Source organism: Carya illinoinensis, chromosome 16 (assembly GCF_018687715.1).
Source record: "Carya illinoinensis cultivar Pawnee chromosome 16, C.illinoinensisPawnee_v1, whole genome shotgun sequence".
NCBI classification, from domain to species: domain Eukaryota; kingdom Viridiplantae; phylum Streptophyta; class Magnoliopsida; order Fagales; family Juglandaceae; genus Carya; species Carya illinoinensis.
The window spans coordinates 20820530-20830336 of NC_056767.1; positions in this window are offsets into that span (position 1 = coordinate 20820530).

Here is a 9807-nt window from a genome sequence, read left to right on the forward strand (position 1 = left end):
ACCGAATTCCATTTGAATTTTATTTAAGTTGAAAATAAGAAGAAGAAAAATAACACTCAAAAATAAATGAAAAGAAAAATAGATTATAAAAATAGACTATATATGTGAGGAAATATTGTCCCATTAAATCATAGTTATAAAATTAAGCATAAACATGATATCAATCAATTAAAAATCACAATTCGTATTTATGCTTATTAACCATTTTTTTATCTAAAACCAATAATAGTGTCACGAAGAATTTAAAATACATTGGTTTTAAATAGCTAAACTATGCAATATTTCAGCTCAATCACTAACCTCCCCAGATGAGTTTAGTACCTCTAGAACAGCTTTGGTCACCTCTCTCCCTATAATTTCCCAATGTTCTTGATAGAAGGTTGCCGAGAAACCATCTCGACCAAGAAAGCCCAATGGTTTCATTTGAAATAAAGCTTCTTTGACCTCTTATGATGTGAATTGTTTGGATAGGTCTCTATTCATGGTCTCGTCAATCTTTTTCTCCATTTGATTTAAGCAAACTGCAATGCCTTCAGGATTGGAGGTAGTAAATAGTTACTGAAAATATTGCCCAAAAATTTATGAGACTTCTTCCAAGTTACTTACTTCTTCACCATTTTCTTTCATGATGTTTCTGATCTCATTAGTCTTCTTTCTCTGGCTTGCACATTTATGGAAATACTTGGTGTTTCTATCCCCATTTTTGGGCCAATTTTGTTTGGCTCTTTGTTTCCATCTAGTATTCTCCTCTTCCAATAACCAATCCACTTCCTTTTGCAATTGTTTTAAAGCCACTATATGTGAACCCATATTCATGCATTGCATCCTCTTCATCTGGTTCATTTTATTTTGTATCTCCCTTTTGTTTTGTCTTAGAGTAGTCCTGCTCCACTGTATTAAGGCTTCCTTACATGTCAACAAGCTTTGTTGGACTAACCTCATCTGATTACCCTCCCTTCCTTGTTGTTGAGTCCAATATGTACTTATCAGGTTGCTACATTCATCCCTTTGATTCTAGCTTGCTTCATACCTAAATATCTTCTCCCTTCTCCTTTCTACAAATACTGCATGTCTTCCTTCACTTCCCAAATACATCACCAGTGGACAATGATCAGAGGTGTAGGCAACTTGACCACAAATACTAAACTCAGAAAATACATTTGTTAGTGACAAATTTCCCATGGCACGATCTAATCTTTCCTTAGTGAATCGAGTACCTTCTCTGTTATTGTTCCAAGTATATTTTTGTCCTTCAAAACCAAAGTCAGACAGGCCACATGCCTCCATTGCTTCTCTAAACTCCTCCATTTGATTGTATGGTCTTGTAGCTGCCCCTTTCTTTTCATGCTAATGAAGAATCTCGTTAAAATCTCCAAAACAGAACCAAGGTTTCTCCTTTATGGGTTTCAGTAACTTCAATAAATTCCAGCTATCATTCCTTTTAGCAGTATACGACCTACCATAAAACCCAGTGAACTGAATTTCTGTGTTAACCTCTTCCTTCTTCAAAACAAGAGATATATGCTGTTGGGAATATGATTCAAGATTAAAATTGTCACTGCTATTCCACAAAAAAGCCAAACCTCCACTAAAACCTCTACTATCTATCACAAAACTATTGTCAAAACCTACCTTATTTCTTACCTCCTCTACTTTCTTTCTACCACATTTAGTCTCTATTAGGAATACAAAATTGGGAAACTTTGTTTTCACCAACCGATGCAGCTCTCTAACTGTACGTGGGTTCCCAAGCCCTCTACAGTTCCAGCTAAGGCCTATCATTGTTGTTGATGGAGCTGCATAGCAGCCTCCACCAACTCAGGATTAAACCTGTTCAATTCAAATGTTGAATCTTCCTTCCTCTTCTTTGAAATCTTATCATGCTTCTCTTGATGGAGTAACACCCTCTTTTTATTATCATTAGTTCCAATCTCTTCTTTTTCTGTTATTCCACTGCTTGTCTCCCTTGCCTTCTTCTTCCATGTGGCACTCCTTTTGTTATATCCTACTTGAGGAACACTTTGTATCACATTTTCAATCCCATTGTTTTCACGAGAATTACTATAGTTGGATATACCCTCCTGATTTAGTAAACTATCCATATTTCCTTTATATTTCTCCTGATCCATATTACAAGTTAAGTCCCCCTTTTTTGTATCAAAGATTGGCCTCTTTGGTTGACATTCAGTAACTTCCTCATTGCTGCTCCTCTCTTCCTCTGACTAAGATTCTATTTTATTTTGGCTTTTCAACTTAGTGACCTCAATTCCACTCCCCTCTACTCCCTTATTTTTACCAAACTTAACCTCTTCATTGTAGCCACTATATTCCTCATCCTTTTGGCACCCTTTCTGGTGATTTGAGTTGTTTGCACCTCCATATTTCTGATTATCCAAATTGGAAGATTTCATAGGTTGAGTCTTAAGCCATGGTCCAAATTGTAAAGCTGTTGTATTCTCCACTTGACTACTTTCTCTTGATTTATAGCACACTCTTCCCTTATGAGCCAGAATTCCACAATGAAAACAAAAATTTTGTAACCTTTCATATTTGAAAGGTATCCAGTATTTTTGATTCCCTAGCTGCAACCACTTTCCCCTCACAAGAGGCCTATGTAAATTCATTGCTACTCTCACTCTGAGACACTTCCTGTAATAGCCCGATAGAAATTCAATTGTGGAATTTCTATTGACTTTAGGAACCTCGTGAAGACTCTATAAGCTTTCACGAATCCATTAATCATATAGGTTTTAGTCTAACTACATAGTTAGTGTTATTACTCATTATGGTATCAGAAGTGTGTTTTTGATTATTGAAGATAGTTAGAAGTGTCTAAATGTATTATGGTTTGGGCCATTAGACTCGGAGGGTTATTTAAGGTCTTATGGCGCAATAACACTTTTTCATATTTTTAGACGAAACGTCTGTTCAAAATTGTGGATATTATTGGATAAAAATATCTTAAGCTAATTTTGTGGATATTATTGGATAAAAATATTTTAAGCTAATTTCGTAGATATTATTGGGTAAAAATATCTTGAGTTGATTTTTCAAGATATTATTAGGTAAGAGAGTCCTACACTCCACTCTTACTTCAATTAAAAGAGTCCTACACTAAACTCTCACTCCAGCCTCATCTCTTCCATATCTCATCCATAAGTATCTCCAGCCACCCCTCCCCACGAAATTGCCTTCATTTACACTTTCCATTGAAAGAATACCAAACACTCTCTCTCGGACAGCTTTTAGGTGTTCTTTTGTACGCCCATTTCGAAGCTTTTGTAAGTGTTTTATCATAAAGTCTCCTTCATATAAGTTGTTCCTTTTTGAGTCTAGTTTACGTATATATCATATTTGTCCCATTTGAAGATCATTTGGTCAGTCAAATATTGTGTAAACTATAAAAAGGTCATTCTGGGAGATAAACTAGAGAATATGTTATAGTTTGGAGTTTTTGACCAAGCTAATAGATAGATATTGGTCCGAAATTTTTATGGAGTATTTTTAACATGTGTATATGATTATTGGTTGAGGATTTTTGCATGATTAAAGGTTTTGATGAAAGCTTTTCTTAGATTTAGAAACTTAGAAACTAGAAGAGGAAAAAACAGTTTCTGTTTTGAGAAAGTTTAAGTCTTTGGTGGTCTAAACCTATTCCAATGACTTTGATAATTTTATTGGAGGATCCTAAGCATCTTATATACATGTTATATTATTATTTTGAAGATATTTGATGTTAGTTTCAAAGATATGAAATTTTATATAAAGAGATATTCAAATAAGCCAAAGTGTGGATGTTCTTGGCTAAATATATGTTTTGATTAATTTTTAACCATGTGATCTTGAATTAGAAGCTTATATATATTTTAGGACATCTTTTAAACCATGTGATGGTTTAGTTTGAAGATCACATCTTTATAAGTCATAGATCAAAAGGTTAATCAAAACAAGTTAGAAACAAAAATCAATGGAAATAGCATATGGGAATTTCGGCCCTATGGAGTTTTAATAGTTGTGATTAGTTTTAAATTTTTATAAATTGATATTTGAGTTGAGGATAAAATTTACATGAAGCATGTAAATTTTGGTGACTTTTGGAGTTAGTATGCAAAATCCTTAAGTTATGGGTAAAACAGTCATTTTCCTACATGTAGAGAGTAAAATTTCTATTTTACTTTTTAAGTTAGTATTTTTCACATTTCAAGTTATTAGTGATTTAGTGCTAACTTTTAGAATCACTAATTACAGTTCCTCGTGATCGCGCTAGAGGTTTTATAAGAAACGCGGAGATCGAGGTAAGTTAGCTTTTAACTTACTAGCAATTTACTGTGTATGTGTGCTAAGTAAAGGAACTATAGTGTATGTATGTGTGTTATCATATATGTCATGCCATGCCAAGTTATCACGAAATTGTCTATTATACAGAATTTATTCTGTCATCAATTTTTATCTGTTACATAATATATTCTGTCATGTATTGCTGTACATTACAAGTACGTCATGCTAAGTATGCCATCTATTACATGTATGTCAAGTCATGTAATATTCATTGTTACAAGTATGTCATGTTAAATATGTTGTCTATTATATGTTATGCCATGTTACGAAATGTTTCTATCTCAAGTTGGTCATGTATTTCAAGTTATATTCAAGTCACGTTATGTTACATCAGCGTTTCAGTCCTTTTGTATTCCAGTCACGTTTCATATTGAGTTTGTGTAAAATAAATGGGGCCACAACAACTGTGGAGTATGTATTTTTCATGTTAAGTCAAGTTTGTGTAAAATACATGGGGCCACAACAACTATGTAGTATGTATTTTTCATGTTAAGTCAAGTTTGTGTAAAATACATGGGTCCACAATAACCGTGGAGTATGTATTTACACGTAGAATACATGGGGCCACAACAACTGTGGAGTATGAATTTTTCATGTTAAGTCAAGTTTCAGAACAAGTTCATGATAAGTCAAGTTTCATATCATGTTCATGTTAAGTCAAGTTTCAGAGCAAGTTCATGCTAAGTCAAGTTTCAGATCAAGTTCATGTCAAGTCCAGTTCAGTTCATGTTTCAATTTAAGTTATGTCAATTATGCTATGTTGTACGCCAAGTTATGCTTTAATTACTTATGAATTTGATTATGCATTTATGCTTTTACTGTCATCCATGCATCATTAGCCTGTGTTGAAGATTTTTGTTAACTTGCTGAGATTTGTAATCAAATCTCACTGTGGTAGTCCCAACTACCATTCCTCCCGAATGGTAGATCTTGTTACAGGACCTAAAGGAGAATCAGGAGCTAACCATCTAGACACAGTTGACTGAGCGACGATGCGACGTCAATGTTAATATAGTAGTTAACGTAAATTACTACTTGTACTATGGAGTTGCATCTCCAGTACTTTTTGGATCATAAGCATTTTGGACTAGTGTTATGATCTTAGTTGTTCAATGGATCTTATATATGAAGAATGTTTTAAGTATTTAGGATATTTTCAATTTGGTGCATAGTATTGCTAAAGAAAAAATTTATCCGCTGCGAATATTGCATAATGTTAGATGCATGTTAAGAACATTGCATCATATATGTCATGAATGGGGGCAGGTAATCTTGTGTTGCATGTCTCGACGCTTCAAATGTCCGTCCGATCCTAAATGGAATTTGAGGGCGTCACACTTCCCCCATGCTACACCTTCTGAATCTGCATCAACCCTTGTTACCTCTCCAATTGAGAAAGCAAATTGTACTCCCAACTCTTCATTCATTACAGACATGGGAAGGTTATGCATTTGAACCTAAAAAGGTTCATATTTGAACTATATTGCACCAATTGGAGTTGTTTCATCCACCTCTTGTAATGACAGCAGATTTTTATCATAGAACCACGGCCTGCCAGCAAGAATTCTTTCCTTATCAGGTAGTTTTTGGAATTCAATTAAGAACATGTTATCCCCCAATTCCTTAAACTTCACTCATCCTTCCATCCTCCATACTTTTGACATAGTTATTCTAAACGCTTCCCTATTGATTTCCTTGTCTGACATCACCCCTCCCACAATACAATGTTTTCCTCTATTTTCCATTTCTTTCATTCCCTCAGTTGATACTAGGAATACATCACTCTCTTCCTTAGACAGGTTAAGTTTCTCCCATCTCTTTTCCAACTCCTCCACCTCCATAGCCATACTACTATTCTGTTTTCACTGTAATTTGTTGGTAATTTTAGCACTCTTTTACTATCTCAAAGAAATTAATCTGAACCTTACCCTTTTTTTTTTCTAAGCAAGCATATAACATTGAGATAAAAGATGATACAAGTTAGAGAGGGTGGGGTTCCCCAACAAATTCTCCAAAGCAAACAACCACAATACAAACGAGGTGGAAAAAAAAAAAACAAAAGGGATTTTGAGACCAATTTCTTAGTCTCTACCCAAACCCTACAAAGAGGGTATCGTCTTAAAAGACGTTTTGAAGGTAAGCCACCACCAAAGGCGGTGCAAGCGGAAGCACTGTAGTTGAAAGCTTTGAAGTATTTGTTGGTGAGGTCCTTAGTCTCTTTCACAAGATCACCGGTTAGGGAAAGCAAAATTCCGGATAGACTGGTATCGGAAGGGCAGAAATGTAGTCGCCGAAAAGCTAAACAGTGTCTCTGGAGTGGTGCGTGAGGACCACGCACCAGTGGAAAAGATGAGAGGTCGAGCCGATCTGAAGGATCGGAGGGTGGGGAGTCTGTTGGTATGGAGCGTGTCGCCGGCGGAGCTGTCGGAGAGCGGCGGCGCGTGAGAGGCACGCGCAGAAACAAGCCATGCGTGAGGGACATGCGCAGATATTTTTGGCGCAGTTCCGCGTCGTGCCAGTAGATCGGCGAACGTGATGGTGGGGCGTGTGTCGACTGTTCATGGCTAGAAAGCTACAGATCTGAGAAAATCCGAACCGGTGAAAAAACACTACCATATAAGTATATTTATATATAGGTAGTAGAAAAGGAACGGAAAAAAAAAAACGAGATGGAGAGGAAGGTGGAGCCGGGACTCACACCTTCCTCTCCGGCAAAAACAAACGGAGGGATTTGGTTTTCTAGAGAGAAGTCAGAATTTCTCTTTTTAAAAGGAACAGACGAGTCTATCTCGAAGAGAAGAGAAGGACCACCGACTTAGTAGCCAACTAATAGCCGACTTAACTCCACCTTTGGAGACTCTCTCACTAAAATTTCTCTCTAAAAGATCTTCCTCCGCCGACATTTGTGCTTTTAAACACTTTATGCAACACGTTTATTTTGAATTGGTAAAGAAGTTCACACTTGGGCCTTTAATTTCTTTGGTTTGACTTGGTCACTTGGTGCAAGACGTAGCCTTGGTTTTACTTGGGGGCACAAAACACGGAGCTTAGAATTTAAACGAAGGGACCCAGCTGGAGTTGTATGGACAGAAAGATGCATGCACGTACGAAACGGAAGCGAGCTGTTTTCATTGGATTTTTAAAGCTGCCATCCGAGAAAGAAGTGGAAGGGGTTACGCTGGGCTGATTGGATTAAAAAGAAAAAAAGAAGAACGTGGGGGTAACTCGGAGTCTGGGTTCATTTTTTGGCACGCACGGACGTCATTTTGGAGGACGCTGCGACTGCGAGGAGTAATTATTTTTCAGTGTTCAGTGCCTTCTATTCCTTTGAGAATTATTATGATGAATTCATTTAAATTTAATTTAATTTTTAGTATAAATTAAATTTTCTTTATTTTAAAAAACATAATATAATTTAATTTCAAACTATACTTATTTGTTAATACTAATTTAAAGTAATTCTCTTTTATATTTATATGATTTATTCTGAATTTATTATTTCTAATTGACTGGTCATTAATTAGATAATTTTGATCTTGTTATTTGTTGTCGAAAAAAGAAATTGTGAGATAGATCTTAAATATTTCAGCATAGGTAAATATATAAATCGAAAAATTTGTATGAACTTATGTAGTATTAAAATCTTTGGTCTTAATGCTTTCTTATTTTATTAATTTGTATACTCTTATGTAAAATGATGAATAAGAATAATTTCCAATTGACTATCGAAAGAGGCTTTTGGATGAATTGAAAATTTGTTAACAAACAAAGAGAATTAAATTCAATTAGTTAAATGAGTATGTTAAGTGATTATGTGAAATCAATTTCTTAGAAGTTTTCTTTCTCATTAATTTGATCTTCGAACAACAGTTTTATCTTTGTTTAAAATATTTTCTTTGAATTGATTTTATTTCAAATTGCAATTACAAACAATCTTAGTGATTTTTCTAAATAAAGTCGAAATTAGTATAATTTCGATACTTGTCAAAAGTAAGTTACCAATTCATGAAATCGATATTTTTCTTATCATTTTACTATAAAATTATAATATTGTGCACTTTTAATTTTGTAACGATCAATCTACATTGTGAAGCACTAGCAAAATAATTTGCTATTTTGTTTCCTTACACTCAAGGATCTTCGTTAGCTCCTCCAAACACTATGTAAACGATGAATAATTCGGAAATAATATATTGATGGAAATCACAACTCCACAATGACTTTGAGAAGTGCAAGTGAAACCGACTCTCCTCTTTCAAGGCCGTTGTCATCTATGTAGGTTTTGATTTTTTACATAGAGTAGAGTATAGATGGGTAGTAAAAAATATTGCAAATATTTATTTCTCTAAAATTTAAAAAGGACGGTGCTACTTTGCCGCCCAGAGTGCACCACTCCTTTTGACCGGACAGTTTTTTTTTTTCATTTTTCTTTTTAGATTTTTTTAATATATTTAAATATTTTTAAAAAATATAAAAAAAATATCAATATACTTAAAATCACTTCCTTAATTATTAAGTAAAAAAATTAAAAAAAAAATTGTGACCAGCGGTCACTTTGAGGGGACACGGGGAGACGGCATCATAGCATTTTACCATTTAAAAATACATCGTGGGACCATCTTGAAGTGGAAGAAGAAGATGAGGAGGAAAACGGTAAACTGAATGCATGGCATTGAAGAAATGTAAGCAATTCTGATGCAGATAAAAAGAAAGAAAGAAAAAAAAAATACAAATACAAAAAGAAAGAAAACGATCAGGACAAGAAACATTCACTCTGGTCATCAAGTTCTTGAGTAGTTGGTATTACATCGTTGTCTTATTAATTGTTAATGAAGAAAATAGTAGCAGCTTCTTTTCAACTTTTGGTGGGATTCGTGGAAGTCTCAAGCCACTACCGCTGACTACGAAAACGCGTTGCTGTTCTAAATAATATAAATACTAATTAAGATACGGTTTTGTACAGTAATAAGATAAGATAAGATGATAGTTAAAAATTAAATAAAATATTATTATTATTATTTTAATATTTAAAAAATTCGAATTAAAATTTAAAACAAATAAATTGTTCATTATATTTTATGTAAAAATTTAAAAAAATTATAGTAATAATATGTGATGACATGAAATCATTTCTAAATCCAAATAATTTCTTAACTTATTTAAACGTGTTGTTTCTTTGAATATGGTTATGATATTAATATTATTTAATACAGCGACGTGTTTTCATAATCAAAACGTTGAGTGACCTAGAAGTTATGATGAAGTTGCTACTTTTTTCCTTTTTTTTCAATTTTTAAAAATTTTATACATAGTCACTTTTATGTACTCTTTTGTATATTCTGTTAATGTAATTTGTGCATCACTTTTTTTAATATAAAATATATAAATGATATTTGAAGTCATAAAGGGTATAAGCCTTGCGTACTCCTTCTGAAAAAAATAGGTAAAATCTGAAATCTAAATAAAATA